Source organism: Schistocerca americana, chromosome 2 (genome assembly GCF_021461395.2).
Source record: "Schistocerca americana isolate TAMUIC-IGC-003095 chromosome 2, iqSchAmer2.1, whole genome shotgun sequence".
NCBI lineage: Eukaryota > Metazoa > Arthropoda > Insecta > Orthoptera > Acrididae > Schistocerca > Schistocerca americana.
In genome coordinates this window covers 779,231,136-779,248,336 of record NC_060120.1, presented here as the reverse complement: position 1 = coordinate 779,248,336, position 17,201 = coordinate 779,231,136, and the positions used below count along the sequence as shown (strand labels likewise).

At 41.0% G+C, this 17,201-nt stretch overlaps 1 protein-coding gene across 1 annotated transcript in view; it reads left to right on the top strand.

The window, feature by feature from the left end:
• Positions 1-17,201, top strand: part of LOC124595860 (suppressor of lurcher protein 1-like) — a 660,754-nt gene that overhangs the window by 501,202 nt on the left and 142,351 nt on the right. The window lies entirely within an intron of this gene.

Genomic DNA, 17,201 nt, shown 5'->3' with positions numbered 1-17,201 from the left:
GCATTGTAGGAGTCTTTCATAACGTTCCAAGCAATATACGGCACGGAGATGGTGCCACGCAGATTGTAGGAGATTCTGATGTGGGTTTCTATTATATAGTGGAAGTACTGAAGAGATGATTGACTGTGAAAGTAAGTTTATGTAAGTTATTGTAACGTAAATCTGAGTTTGTGCTGTTACTTTAATGAGTATTATCGAAATGAAATCACTGGGACACAGGTACAAGTGATACAAAATTTATTAAACTTTAAGCCCATTTTTGCTTGTTATTTAGGTCTATAAATTGGTGTCAGGCATTGTGAGTTCATGATAATTCCGAGCTGTGGGATTTTATTTAGGAAAATGCGAATTTGCGCTCAAATATATTTTAGAAATTTGGATATTTGTGGTAAGATGTTATGGGACCAAACTGCTGAGGTCATCGGTTCCTAAGCTTATGCACTGCTTAATCTGACTTAAACTAACTTACGCTATGGACAACACACACACCCATGCCCGAAGGAGGACTTGAACCTCCGACGAAGGGAGCCGCGTGGACCGTGACAAGATGCCTGAGACCGCGCGGCTACCACGCACGGCTTTCAAATACATTACATGTATTAATCGGTGGTTGATAACTGTATAGGTCGGTACCATTGGGCGTTCGAAGGCCTGTTCGGGTAGAGTTAAAAAGTTTAGTTTGAAAACTGTAGTTCCAGTAGTTCCAAAGTAAAACCACCTCCTTAAAACAACTAATCTTGCCATTTTCGTCTTATATATGTTGCTTACTATGGTAATAAAGGTTAATTTCGTGAAACATTTTACATTTATATTCCCAAGTGCAGCCACCTCCTTGAAACAATTGATTGTTTACTGTTTGCCAATTTCCTCTTGTGTTCGTTGCTTGCACTGATAATAAGTTAATTACCTGAAAATATTTATAACTACATTTTTACAAATTAGATTAGGAAACGAGACGCTTAAAGTAGTATATGAGTTTTGCTATTTGGTGAGCAAAATAACTGATGATGGTCGAAGTACAGAGGATATAAAATGTAGACTGGCAATGGTAAGGAAACCATTTCTGAAGAAGAGAAATTTGTTAACATCGAGTATAGATTTAAGTATTGGGAGGTGAAGAAGCTTGCACAGGATAGAGTAGCGTGGAGAGCTGCATCAAACCAGTCTCAGGACCGAAGACCACAACAACAACAGATTTAAGTGTCAGGAAGTCGTTTCTGAAAGTATTTCTATGGAGTGGAAAGTATTTGTATGGAATGTAGCCATGTATGGAAGTTAAACATGGACGATAAATAGTTTAGACAAGAGGAGAATAGAAGCTTTCGAAATGCGGTGCTACAGAAGGATGCTGAAGATTAGATGGGTAGATTACATAACTAATGAGGAGGTATTGAATGGAATTGGAGAGAAGAGAAATTTGTGGCACAACTTGACTAGAAGAAGAGATTGGTTGGTAGGACATATTCTGAGGCATCAAGGAATCACCAATTCAGTATTGGAGGGCAGCGTGGAGGGTAAATATCGTAGAGGGAGACCAAGAGATGAATACACTAAGCAGATTCAGAAGGATGTAGGTTGCAGTAGGTACTCGTAGATGAAGAAGCTTACACAGGGTAGAGTAGCATGGAGAGCTGCATCAAACCAGTCTCTGGACTGAAGGCCACAACAACAACAACATTTTTCCGTATTGTCGGGACTTAAACCGTTATAATGGAGAATAATGACAAAAGCCTTATCAACCAGATTCTCCTAGAAGTCACTGTTGGCGGTACCCATGCAAATGCTAGCTTGAGACGTAACTTGTTACTTGGTCGCTTCCACACACTTCCGTATTGCTCGTCAGGTACTAAGAAGTCAGGCACTCGGTAGTGAGGATAACCCAGTGCCATAAATTCAGATTCCTTTGCAACTGTTGCCCAATTTCTTCACACATCTAGTACTGTGGATTCTGTACTGTATTTTTGAACGGACGATGAGAGGCCAAATTTATCATACAGATACAGTTTCATACTGCCTGCGTAGACATAGTCCTCTCATTTTAAAGCAGAAAGACAGTGCGCGCTGTGGTCTAAGCTTGAAATTGCCGTTAGCAGTACAGGGTTTCGTAGCTTCTGGCACATTATGCATTGTTGCCATATTTTCCAGAGACTACCTGTGGTGACAGCCGACCTGTCTGTATTAAATAATAGTCACAATATTCTGTGACTTGTTTATCTGAAGCCACTTTCCCCATCTTTCAAGGACACAGAATTTAAAATGGCACAACTAGCTCACCTGCCATGGCAGGCAACGCGAGGTGGCGATCCAAGATGAAAGACCTGAGAGAATAAGCACCCTGCATGGTTGACAGCTGAATTAACTGTGAGCCTTTAAACCCCACAGCAGTTAAGTATATCAAGTTAAATATATACGACGCTGACATCCTGGCCATGCTGGCTGTAGGTATCTGAGAAATAATTCGTAGTCAAGATCCTATCGAACGTGGATTTTTTCAGGCCTTTTACATAGGACTAACACAATAAGTAACCTAGTCTCACACAGAGACCAATTCAGGACGCTATTTTGTTAATAGTCACGGCGTTTTATGAAAGACAGCATGAAGTAAAGCTGTTAGGGACATTATTTGTAAAGTATCACAGCATTTTTATTACAAACATTTTATGCCACACCGCACCCTGCCTGGTGGGTTTAGTTAGGCAAGTAATCAGTGGCTGCGTGTAGCAAAACATGACGCAGAGGTCGGCCAGCAGTGGGAGATGGTGAGATTTGATAATAGTGCAGTGTGTGCTACAAACTGCAGAACCAACCTATTTAAGAGATATTAATCACTGTCTTAATTCTTGGTATCACAGCCATATGTTTATTGAAGGACATTGTAATGGTTCCACATAATCTGTTGCATACACATATTTTCTTCATTTGGTTATGTACAATTGGTCAATTTTGGTCTTACAAGTGTTCTAGATGCCAACATGTCAGATATTCCTCTCTTTAGCATCGCACATGGGTAGTTGCGAAAGCGAGCACGTATGTGTAAGTGTCTTGTATTCAAAAGAGAATATTTGCTGGATGTGGTATTGGTCATCGTTGAAATGACTGTCACGTTCTTAGGCACTGGACATGCTCAGTTTCGTAGGTAGAAACTGACATTATATTTTAAATCTGGTGCTTGTACATACACATGATTACTTTTGGAGCTTTCCATGTCCACTGCTAAATAGCCATATATAATACACTCCTGGAAATTGAAATAAGAACACCGTGAATTCATTGTCCCAGGAAGGGGAAACTTTATTGACACATTCCTGGGGTCAGATACATCACATGATCACACTGACAGAACCACAGGCACATAGACACAGGCAACAGAGCATGCACAATGTCGGCACTAGTACAGTGTATATCCACCTTTCGCAGCAATGTATGCTGCTATTCTCCCATGGAGATGATTGTAGAGCTGCTGGATGTAGTCCTGTGGAACGGCTTGCCATGCCATTTCCACCTGGCGCCTCAGTTGGACCAACGTTCGTGCTGGACGTGCAGACCGCGTGAGACGACGCTTTATCCAGTCCCAAACATGCTCAATGGGGGACAGATCCGGAGATCTTGCTGGCCAGGGTAGTTGACTTACAGCTTCTAGAGCACGTTGGGTGGCACGGGATACATGCGGACGTGCATTGTCCTGTTGGAACAGCAAGTTCCCTTGCCGGTCTAGGAATGGTAGAACGATGGGTTCGATGACGGTTTGGATGTACCGTGCACTATTCAGTGTCCCCTCGACGATCACCAGTGGTGTACGGCCAGTGTAGGAGATCGCTCCCCACACCATGATGCCGGGTGTTGGCCCTGTGTGCCTCGGTCGTATGCAGTCCTGATTGTGGCGCTCACCTGCACGGCGCCAAACACACATACGACCATCATTGGCACCAAGGCAGAAGCGACTCTCATCGCTGAAGACGACACGTCTCCATTCGTCCCTCCATTCACGCCTGTCGCGACACCACTGGAGGCGGGTTGCACGATGTTGGGGCGTGAGCGGAAGACGGCCTAACGGTGTGCGGGACCGTAGCCCAGCTTCATGGAGACGGTTGCGAATGGTCCTCGCCGATACCCCAGGAGCAACAGTGTCCCTAATTTGCTGGGAAGTGGCGGTGCGGTCCCCTACGGCACTGCGTAGGATCCTACGGTCTTGGCGTGCATCCGTGCGTCGCTGCGGTCCGGTCCCAGGTCGACGGGCACGTGCACCTTCCGCCGACCACTGGCGACAACATCGATGTACTGTGGAGACCTCACGCCTGACGTGTTGAGCAATTCGGCGGTACGTCCACCCGGTCTCCCGCATGCCCACTATATGCCCTCGCTCAAAGTCTGTCAACTGCACATACGGTTCACGTCCACGCTGTCGCGGCATGCTACCAGTGTTAAAAGACTGCGATGGAGCTCCGTATGCCACGGCAAACTGGCTGACACTGACGGCGGCGGTGCACAAATGCTGCGCAGCTATCGCCATTCGACGGCCAACACCGCGGTTCCTGGTGTGTCCGCTGTGCCGTGCGTGTGATCATTGCTTGTACAGCCCTCTCGCAGTGTCCGGAGCAAGTATGGTGGGTGTGACACATCGGTGTCAATGTGTTCTTTTTTCCATTTCCAGGAGTGTATGTCACGTTGGCAACTCTAACACTTGATAATGGCCATTAAGTCCGAAATTGGTTAATCATGCAAAATTAAGTAAATACATATAAACATCAGCCAAGGTAAAACCATTGTAATGTCCTTCATTAAGTCGTACTGTCCTCTTCACGATGGCAGACACATTACTTGTCATTGAACTGTATTGAGACTGTCAATTAATTTCTACTTACACTACATAGACAGATACAGATAATGATTTCCTGTGATTAAATGTGGATTGAAGAGGAGGTTTTCGATCAAAAAATAAAAACTGTAGTAGTCATATTGTTGCACCAAAACTTTTTCTGTGTAGTTCAACTAAATGAAAAAGTTCCACAATGAATCAACCACGTTGCTTCCATAAACCTGTCAGTCAGTTATGTTAACAAATTATTAAAATTGGAGCTGACTGACGTGATTCTCGTCTGTAGACTACGTTTTATCTGACGTTAAATATGGACATTGTTGAGGTTATGCAGCTATCGTGCGTAGTGGTAGGGAAGCCATACGTTAGGTGGAGATTAAGGGATTGAAGACTATATGATTAGAGAAAGGCAGTTATTCAGATAGTTAAAATAGGTGAGTATTTAAGTGCGGTAGGTGATTAAAATTCAATAGTAGTTACTTTCCTTTCTTTTCTCTCAGCTCAACCTTCACTTTACATTATGCGTATCACAGCCGCAGATTCTGTATTGTGTCTGTTCTTTCAGACATGTCCAAAAAAATCACGCATTCGTATGACATGGAGCAGTTGTGAATGACAGTTGTCCTAATGAGTTACATTTTTTATATTCGAGGTAAGTAATGGAGAAGCCATCGAGAATTTTTCTCTCTCTCAACATGCTGCATATCTCCTATATTGCAGGAGAACTCACAGAGAATTATGTCCCTGTTTCTATTACTGTGTATTCAAATGATGATAGCATGTGTCAAATGAGAAGTGTTAGCACATTTTTCACGTTAGTTTCCTTCTTCTTGATCTTTGTTTTCTTCTTTTTCTTTTCAGACACACCTCTACTAGCATCTTGCCTATTTACAACTTGACTCACTACTTTCCCTTAAATACGGTCCAACATTTCTTCACCAACGAATATCACAAGATTGGCCACTGATTAATTTCACTAACTCGAAGGCGTATCTTTCCACAACCTACATGTAAATGGATGAATTTGGTGACACCGCAATCTTTTTTCCAGGATCTACTGCAGGCCAGAAAAGATGTAACATGTGTTGGAGCAACACTGCAGAACGAACCTCCAGAAATGTTACACTCAAAGCACAGAACGTTAATGTTCTGAATAGTTAGTGGATGCTACATTTCTCTCAAAACCTAAAACTGAACCTATATTATTATTCATATTAAAATCAACTTATACATTATTCCAGGACTCTTTTCGTTTGAGAGCGTGAAAGTTGTTCTACAATTTTTAGTTGATTTCTTTTTTACTTTAGTCAAAAACGTCTTTGTTATCATTCTCGATGCTATATAACGCAGTATATCTCTGAAAGGCTGCTGTACAAAATTTTCTAATCGACTATCTTGTTATAAAAGCAGAAGTTACTGTTTCGCAACGTAATATTCGGTATGTAACTGTAGGTAAACACGTTGAGTAAGACGATTTCATGAACATGGTGAAACAAATTTGGTGCAGGGTCAAAGACAACATTTCTGATGAGTTTAGCCGATGAATTGAAACTTATACCGTATTGATGTAGAAGTGTTGTGACACTGTCAGTAAATGCTAAATATTCAGGAACATTAAACAAAGATAACATTTCTGACTTTTAGATATCTGAAACGTATTGTAGTTACATTTTATTGTACAGTTTTGAAATATATCACTGTTTCTAGGGGACGCTGTAAATGTTGTCTAAGTAAAGCAGAACGTTATTTCCCTTTTTTTGTTCCCAACCAGATTGATCATTTTTTAATGTTTCTATGACTGGTGTAAATGTAATTGACGACAAGGGCATTGTAATGAAATCCTGTGACACTCGAAATTTTCATAAATGGTTATGGAAACACCTGCTACAAGCTAGAGGACAAACTTGAATGGCTGAGGGATTCCCCGTCAAAACACGTCAGTTTAAAATTTATGTGATCACAAAATTATTTTATTCTACATGTCCGAAATATTGCTGCAAAAGTAGGAATTTGTCTCTCTTCTTCTTCTTCTTCTTTCGATTTCGGCCATCTTTGGACCACGTTCAACAATTCACTTGCCCGGCTTTTTGATCTTTTTTTCTCTCTTCCCAATATTTCCTCATCATTTTCGAGTGGTTCCTCCTCCGCTCTTCCGACCATTTCCTGTTATTATTCTTTAGTTTCGTTTCTTCTGGAAAACACTTAATTTCGTTCACTATTTGTCTAAACTTTTCCCTGTCCCTGATTGACTCACGGGTGACATTAAAATAGGCCAAATCCTTTTTCACCATCTGTATCCATTTATTGTTGGTTTTTTCGTTCCTGTTACTATGTTCAAACACTTTTCTTGTTAGTCTGTTTCCATCCATCCTCGACAGGTGACCATAAAACGTTAGTCTGCGTTTACGCATTGCCTCACTCACTTTCTCAATAGTTTTGTATATCTCCTTATTACTCTTCAGCTTGTACTCTTCTCCAATCTTTCTCGGTCCTAATATTTTTCTCAAAATTTTCCTTTCTTTCTTTTCCATGTTTTCTATTTCCCCCTTTTTGTTAAGAGTTAGGCACTCCGATGCATACAGGCATTCTGGTCTAATGACAGTTTTATAATGTCTTAATTTAGCTTGAATCGAAATGTTTTTTTTGTTATATATGTCTTTGGTTTTTTGAAAAGCAAATTCCATTTTCCTTGCTCTCGCCTGGTTTGCACTCTTGTCTAAACCATTCACTTGAATTATTTCACCTAAATACTTAAATTTTTCTACTCTCTTAATATTGCCGTATTTAGTAATAAGATTTTTCTTGTTATTTCTATGATTAGACATATACACGGTTTTTTCAAATGAAATCTGCAGTCCAGCTCTGGCCGAAACTTCTTGTAGTTTCTCCAGGTAGTTCTGAGCTATTTCTTCGTTTTCTGTAATTATTGCCAGATCGTCTGCAAAAGCTAAACAGTCCACTTCTATTTTTTCTTTTTTTGTTCCAATTCTGATGTCATTCTTGGTGCCTTTGAGTTCTTCTTTCCATATTCTCAATATCTTTTCCAGTACGCAGTTGAAGAGGATTGTGGATAAACCATCACCTTGTCTAACACCTGTTTTAATTTCGAACTTCCTTGAAATTTCACCCATAAATTTAACTTTGGCCTTACTGTTTGTTAGCGTCTGTTTGATAATTTGAATTGTTTTCGTATCGACCCCAAATTCTTCCAATACTTTCAGTAATGTTTCTCTATCTACCGAGTCGTATGCTTTTTTGAAATCTACAAATACTATTGCAAATCTCTCTGTCTCTCATTATTAAAATCTGAATTGAAATGTATTGGTGGCTCTGAATCCAAAAGAAAAATATAAACTAAATTGAGACACGTGAGGCTGGGAAAGGGTAGCAAGCCAGTGGGGTGACGTCAGAGACAGAGAATTGCGTGGATGAAATATAGGCAAGACAAAAACACCGATGGAAGATTAGGCGCTGCTGAAATATAGGTAAATCAGAAATCCACTAACAAGTTCTCAGACTTTGTTCAGAGATACATAGAGAGTAATGTATAAGGGACTCACGGTCTCCGTATGTTCGTTGCGGAATATTAACGTAATTTTGATTTATTCGTTTTGTTACCACAATATCCCTTATTTATGTCAAAATGGCTCTACAACAGTGAAGAAGCATGTTATAGACATAACCAAACCGTGCGCCACGCATTACACAATACAAAATAACGCAACATCCCGCAGACGAAACAGAGACGTGTGATGTAGTTGCATGTAGTTGCTATCATTGCGGTAAGAGCTAAGGGAAGTATCGTGTGGCCGCTTTTCCAATGAATTCCGTGAACCCTTACACGAAGCATACATTGGTCAGCTCTTCTTAAGTAAACCCAAGCAAGTGTGTACCACTGTTAACGTATATATACCACTGCTGGAGAAAAAAAAAAAAAATAAAAAAAAATAAAAAAAAACAAGCCCACACACAGAACTGAGCAGTACTGAAAGCAAGCTTGAAGACATTAAGTAGCTAGTGGTGTTGTCAGCAGAAGGTGCAGTAAGCGAAAGGAAACAACACGCTCAGCACATACCGCCGACATTTGCGCTGTTGTGCACTGCTTTCACTACATTGGAAATACAAAGCTAACTGCGGCGAGAAACTGAAGGGAATGCAGCAGACCTGAAACGATACGCCGGAAGTCGTGGGTCTCTTGTATCGAAATATTCAGAAGGTATCTCTGAAAAGCTCTGAAAGTTTTTCCGTGAAGTTGTACTTCACCCTCTATACCTGTGAGCAAAGGGAGAAAATGGGGTGAGACTGAGCAGCCCAAGACGACCTATATTAGTGAAAGTATGATTTATTTGTGTATGTGCTATAAAAGAACGGATTATCAGGCAAATGACAACTAACCAGGTACTGTAAAGTAAGGAAATCATCATGAGTATTACTTTTGTGATATACTGGTGTGCTATTACTTAATCATATAACACTAAAGTGGGAGAAATCGTTACATTTCCACTAAAACATCGTAAAGTTTATTACTCCAAATTTACACAAAGGACGTCACAATTTATATGTTATGCATTAGTTAACTGAAATTATTAGATCTCCAAAAGTATGTTACGTACAAAATTAAGTAGGGTATGTCCTATTTCATAGCCCACTGCAGTCGTAAATTATACGAGGGTTCAGTAATATAGAGTCAAAGAACAACGAGTGCCTCTGTGGGGCGTAAGTTGCACATCTTTAACTTTCAAGTGCCCGAGTAGCGATAAATGTTGCTGGGATTCGTTACTTGGCAGCAAGTGAGTTTCTGGGTGCGCATAAAGCCGTTAAAGAAATAAGTAATGATTTTGGCAATAATTTGTGAATGAAGTTCAGCTGCATTTGACTAATAGTTCCCACTACCCCACAGGATTCCATTACAAACCAATACAGGAAATGAATTTGAAGAAGTTCTACGAGTTTCACAGTTCAAGACACCGCCAAGAACTAAAAACGTTATTTCATTTAAATAAAGTGACAATATTGTGACTCTTCAGTTCCGATCATTCATTGACTAACTAGGATTTTATTTGAGATGGGTATCCGTTTTGCTTAAACCGTTCAGCCATTGGCTTACTTTCTCAGTAATGTTCAATACAATACTGTGAACAGTAAAAATTTAAATTCCATATATTCTGAATATTTTTTTCACTGGACACTTGCAGTAGAGTCATTAATAACAGTTGTCATCGCTGTAAAGTATGTGCTGTGTTAGTCTGACTTTCTCAGATATTTCAGTTGTCGCCATAGTGCTACTGTAGGTATAAATACGCTGTCATGGGAGCTACATTTGGCAGGTAGGGTGATGGTTCGTGAAGCTTTATGTCTACAGTTGGCTGACTTTAGGAAGAGCGATAAAGTTTAACGTTAGAAACCGAACGAGTAAGTTTCAACCTGTCTAGGTGTCGAGGCGAAGGAAACGTGGGTAAGCGTGTTCTCGCTGTGCCGAGTCGGCGGCTACGGGTCAGGTTTCTCTCTGAGCACTATGGGACTTAACATCTATGGTCATCAGTCCCCTAGAACTTAGAACTACTTAAACCTAACTAACCTAAGGACATCACACAACACCCAGCCGTCACGAGGCAGAGAAAATCCCTGACCCCGCCGGGAATCGAACCCGGGAACCCGGGAGTTTGAAGCGAGAACGCTACCGCACGACCAAGTCAGGTTTCAGTGAATTCGAAATCCCAAGCGAGCGGCTAGAGAAGTGCCGAACTCATATAGTCGAGTGGTTTGTTACTCTGAAGTCAGACGGGGTGGCTTGTGTGTGGCTTTCATTTAGCAACTGTTCATCAATTTCCGTGTGCAGTTGGTGGGCTAACTGGAAGATAGCTGCCCCAACCTCCAACTCGGCAGCTGACGGTTCAACGTCCCCCCCGAACAAATTCAATAAACAATATAGAACAAAATGGGAGGTTGGGTTGGGTTGTTTGGGGAAGGAGAACAGACAGCGAGGTTATCGGTCTCATCGGATTAGGGAAGGACGGGGAAGGAGGTCGGACGTGCCTTTCCAAAGGAACCATCCCGGCATTTGCCTGGAGCGATTTAGGGAAATCACAGAAAACCTAAATAAAGATGGCCGGACGCTGGATTGAACCGTCGTCCTCCCGAATGCGAGTCCAATATGCTAGCCACTGCGCCACTTCACTCGGTGAACAAAATTTTAAAGAATATAAAGGGGAGGGGTGGATTCGATTCCCGGCCTTGATAAAGATTTTCTCTGCTCGAGAAGGGAGTGTTGTATTGTCATTAACCTCGTACCATCGTCACTGCACGCACGTCACCTAATGGTGCTGCGTAACTATTCTTACGCCTGTATAACTCCGTAACAAAGTACGACCTAAAGCGACTGTATCTTATGAATTCTCGCACCACACACTGTCGCACCGTATTTCCAGTGTTGATATGGCTGTATGTGCACGACCTGAAAGGTAAGAAAATTAAAAAGTAAAAGGTGTGACAGGAATTAGTGCGTATGTGAAGAACCAACGACGAAGGGTAGAGATCCTTATTAGAGCAATGCTGTAAACGGCGGTGAGCTCTAAAATACAAGGACACCGAGACGTATTACCAGTTTTCATTTTATTGACAGTAAACTAGAATTGACTAAACGAGACTGTCGTAAAGAGCGACAAGGTAGTTTCTTCTAAGAGGTCAGTAAGATCGTTCGCAAATTGTGTGCAGTTTCACTAACCCACTTTTAGTATGTTCCGACAAAAATAAGGTATTAATAGTGCTTCACTATAATAAATCAAGTCAGTGGTAGTAAGCGCTCTTTTTGGAATACCGTTCAAGGACTTTTTTTCTGTTTATGTTTTCAGATATAAGCCAAATCCGTTCCCTCTGTAGGGGTCTGCATACAGACCTTTCCCATCATAAAGTGCTATAGATCCGATTACTTTATTAAGACACTGTGCTTCAGCTAACTGCTAGCGAGCCATATTGGCAGCTTTATAGGCTTTCAGGTTTTCACTATACCAACCGTACACAATCACAGCCACTCCTATAACTAATACTCTGAGAGTAGCAAATGCCAGAATCATAATTTTCAGCTGCTTTTAGGAATGGCTATAAAGTACTATGTGTTGAACCATTTCTTTTCCCTCTTGCACTCTAAGCAGCAACGTGCGAATCAATCTCCTGAGCTGTGAGATTGCCACCTCGCTTAATCTAACGTCGTTTCAAAACTTTGTAATTACGTTATTCAGTACATTATCGGTAACCTCTTCCCGCTTTTTCTTCTTAGGTTGTTTTTACTCTTTGTAATAGCTATACCCATTTAACCGTAGTTTCAATGGCTCCTGACAGTGCAACTAACTTCTCGAAGATTTAAGGGAAGTTTCTCGTAATTCCTTTTTCATTTTTCATATTTTTTTCCGCCAGAATACAATCTGCTCACTGTCTGGTAGATAAACTGTCCTGTGACAGTGTTGCTTAAACCGTTTCACGTTCCATACACATTTAATCCAGTTGATTGTTGCCGATGTCAACCCTCGTCGATCGTTCCATCAGCTTCGTTCCTAGTATTCACAACCAGGCAGATGCAACTCAGGAGATACAGTGTCAATAGCAGGAGTGAAGGTAGGGCTACCTTTCTCTTCTCTTGTATGTATGCTCACTGTGAACACGGTCCTGTGCTTTGTGCAACAGTAAGGATTACGTATAGTGAATTGTGTAAGTGTGACGTACTGCCAATTGTAGACCTGAACTGTATGCATCTACCGCTTATTGAAGAACCATCACTAAAAAGAATAGAAAAATCAATGCCACTGACGATGCCCACTATGAGTAGGCAAAACATGTTTGGCGAAAAGCAAATTAAACTCCAAGTTTCTTCTGCTTTTAGATCACGGCGTGCCAAACTCCACAGAATAACGGTGTAGCACTGCTTTCCCTTAGCTGTTTGTTCTTGGTATGAAGGATGTTCACATGTCCAGTAGTTGTTTGGACGAAAAGAGGCAGTCTAGAGGTCTACCGTCACAATCCTTTAAAAATAAATAGGAAGGACAGAAGAGAGGGATGAGAATTCTCAATATACATAAGCGATGTGTACTGCATATTTGCTATGAAATGACATTACATACTACACAGAAATAATTTAAAGATTTAGTCGAAAATGAAACAGCAAAACTTATAACGATCGACAGACAGGGTTGATTGTTCTGTACATGAAGAGGCAGCTTGTGTTAAATTTGCTAGCACAGAGCACAAGAAGAAGTTGGTGGTAGGAACAGTAAAATTTCTGAAGTCGCACGCGTTATTCCATTGTCAATTGCAACAGTTTTCAATTGAATTGAAGGAATTGTATGGCAACTACATACGTCACAGCAAAGTACACTGGTTAAGTCAATGGGCATGCCTGGAAAGGTTTTTCTATTTAAGCTCACTATTGTTGAATTTATGAAGGAAAAATGAGTGCAGGAGCGAAAATTAGATCCGAAATGGATTACAGACTTCGCATTTTAAATGGACTTGACTCCACACTACCTACGGTAACACGTTGCAACGTAAGTTCTTTCTGACTGGATGGGGATGCGTTTAAGTTCCCAAAGCACACTGGCGTTAAAGAAAACGCGAGGTCTGAAGAAGCCATTGTGGCCTTGAAGGAATTACAATAATAGTTTTCTAAACGTCTTGAGGAAATTGCAAACCCTATGTCTGTCTTAAAGCTAATTTCGGGACTGTTTGCCGTTTCAGTTGAAATCGCCCCTGTGCAGGTGCATATGAACTGTTTGATCTGCAAGGTAACTCCCGTTAAGAGTCTAATACCTTCAACATTAAAAGTGCAGAATGTCTACAATGGTTTCTCAGACAGTGTTTTCACGTTTCCAAAAGAAAGTTGCAAAAGTGCCACACTAATTCAATCACAATATGTGTGTGTGAAAGGCTTTTTTTCCGATTTTGTAACTAAATAATTCACGATCATGTGGTCACCTGGATGTGAAAATCTGAAATTTTCTGCGTCTGTCCGTACAGCAAATAATACTGAAAATTTGTTTCGTTTTTTATATATCGTTTAGAACTGTGAAATATAAGACCAAATCGTAAGCAGTGCCACTTCATTGCCAGGTTGAGCGCTACAGCATTTGCCCCAAAGTACGGATCGTTAGATGAAATCTTGACCAACCCTGATGTAGAGAAATCGAAGGCAAGAGGTCAAATTTTTCCTACAATCGGAATGCACTTCCTACTAGTATGGTTCTAGTATGGTTGCCAGCCCAATAACAGAAAGAGTGGACAGTAGCAGAGTAACAACACGAAGTTAGTAACTAAATGCAAGGTTGCCGACGGTTTTGCAAATCAGTGTGACTTCATCGTGGGTTCTGGAGTGTGGCACAGCGGCTGGTCGATGAAATGTAATAATGCTTGCTGTATCAACAGCCGCACTATTCACATATTTGCCAGCATATGAGTATCTGTCAAATGTATGAAGAGCAGGCATGCTCATTGAGTTCAGATACCTACGGAACCAGATACGAGTATTGGTTGCCTGTCTTGTATATGCACGATTGGGACTAGATATCATTCATGCAACAGGTCTGAAGATGAGGTGATCGGAAGGTCGAAAATGTCAGCATAGTAAAACAATACTAACAAAACTGCTCTTGGTATGCTATTAATACATTTTATTGCGTTTTACAAATTTGTCACTGCCGCGTGTCCCGATAAACAATTCAGTGACGTAATCTTATTTAGAGGTCTCCTGTGGAGAGGAAGTCTTGGGCGGGCAATATATGGATGTGGCACAATTGCTGAACTGCTGACGAGATAATTTTCAGAATTTGCTCCTTAGACACATTTTATCAGACGCAAATCGTTGTCATCATTAGAAAATAGTTGTGTGTTAGAATACATCGTAAAAACGAACTAAAATATGAATAAGTATTGTATTCCTTGTTGCACGGAAATGGGCCAGCAGACACATGTTCCCAAATAAAACCAAGTTCAGTGACAAATTATCGCAGTTTATCTGAAATATTTGATACCTGTCAAGTTAACTCTGGTCACTTTTCTTTCCTTCCGACAAAATTTTTCTGTCGATATTAAATTAATTAACTGACCAAAGTAGGCAAACGTATTGTTTGAGGTACAAATAGATAGAAATTAATGAACGATAGACACAGCCACTATCTTGCAGTTTTTAACATGAGAGCGTGCAGAAAGCAGAGATGAGTGGAGCAAAGTAGCTGTCGGATATCTTGGTGGCGACTGCTGATCTGGAAGCACAGGGAGGTGCGAGAGGTTTCTCCTGTGGCGCCTCTCATAACTTTATGAAAATTTTATTACGGCGATGAAAACTTACTGCGGTAAACTACGCTTCATTTACATTTTGAAGTTTTTCGTGATGAGAAGGGAAACTCTCCTCTTCGTTGATTTACGAATGGGATACCATAACTGCTATAAATTTCATAACTTTTTTTTCTCAATAACGCCAGCTTATTAGATGCATAAGCAGACTGAAGGGGGGCAGGCGGTAGGGGTGGGTGTAGCGGGGGGGGGGGGGGGGGGGGGGGGAGGGATGAACGGCATGAACGACATGCTTCGAACTGTATTAAATAAGTCTACGAATGGAAATTATAGCCCACACGGACATTTTACTGTAATGTGCAATCTGTAACCAAATCATAATGACGGCGGTTAATGTACTACAGGACACAGCAGCTGTAATACCGTCGTTACAGAGCTTTACTGAGTATTACGTTGTATTAAAGTTCGAGATACTAAAAGAAGAACTAAATTTTGGAAATGGTTTAAGAACATAAAAATTCTTCGCAGAAGCTCGTTACGGGCGCCTGGCTCATTGGTGTCAGTCACTGAAAGAACTGAACTCACATCAGCGACTTCAATTTAATTGGGCAAATTTGTAGGATTTCCTAGATTCCAACCTCCGGTCATCTATTTTGTCCTTTTTTACTAGGGCATGCTGAAAAGTTATTTCTCCGAACTTTTTATGTGAAAACTTTTAAAGCATGTTAAGTAAACCAAATATTACAAATATTTCCACATCTTTATTCTTCACGTCTTCATATTTGTAGCCTTTGCCACTACAGGGATCAGAACTGTAGCTGCAGCGTGGCTGAATGTGGCATTACTATGTCGGTGCATGAGAAACAGTGCGCTGTAAACGAGTTTCGAGTTCGAAGATTTAGTCTACAGATGGATCACCCTCTGCTTCAGCACGACGATGCCAGACCATACACGAGGCTGCACATCTGCATCAATGCGACGCTTTAGGTTCACTGTCATTGATCACCCGCCATTCTGTCCCAACGTGGCCCCATCTCCGAAACCTGAACAACACCTTCGAGGACACCACTTTAATAGTGATGAAGCGCTGCAAGCAGATGTGAAGGTGTGGTTCCGTCAAAAAAGTCAAATGTTCTACAGTGAAGCAATCAACAAACTGGTGTCGTGTTGGAAAAAATATGTTCTTCACCAGGGTAATAATGTTGAGAAATAAATGTGTAGACTTGAAGAATAAGAACGTAGAAAGAGCTTTAAGAGTTTTCACATAAAAATTCTAAGGCATCATTTATTGTATATCCTCATGTATGTTGTTTATGTGGCTAAGGAAAGGAACTACTAATTTTAATTTTTTGTTGTTTGATAGGGTCGTACTCTGACAACCGCAACTGCACTCACGGAGGAAACAAATATTTTTTTATGTTGCCCCATTTTTCGTATCAGTTTCCACTCAGCAGTATTTATTGACGCAAAAATTACTTGCTATCGATTTCGTAACCGAATGAATCAATCTTCAGTGACCAGAGAAGGATGCGAGACACAGTCTAAATCGTCACTTTATGAGGAGTCGTCCCGAAATATTAACTGTTACCATGAAGTTACACAATTAATTCTTTGTTTTTTGTAATATGTCTGCGATGTTTCCTTACGCTAAAATGCCCACGTCGAAGCCAAGTTTCTCTGTCTGTCGCTTGGATAGTCCAAGCAATGATGTTTCATGTGGCAGCCTATTAATTTAGTGGGTTCGCGTACGATAATTCGTTTTTGCTTTTGAAGGGCAACAATTGTTCAAATGGTTCAAATGGCTTTGAGCACTATGGGACTTAACGTCTGAGGTCATCAGTCGCCTAGATCTTAGAACTAATTAAACCTAACTAACCTAAGGACATCACACACATCCATGCCCGAGGCAGGATTCGAACCTGCGACCGTAGCGGTCACTCGGTTCCAGACTGTAGCGCCTAGAACCGCACGACCACTCCGGCCGGGGCAACAATTGTGTACCAATCAATCCCTGCTGAGTTGGATTGTGTGTCTGGCAACAATGCACCATCGTTAAGCCAGACGCTTACATAGCTCTCAATTAAGTCTGAATGACAAAGTTGCAGAC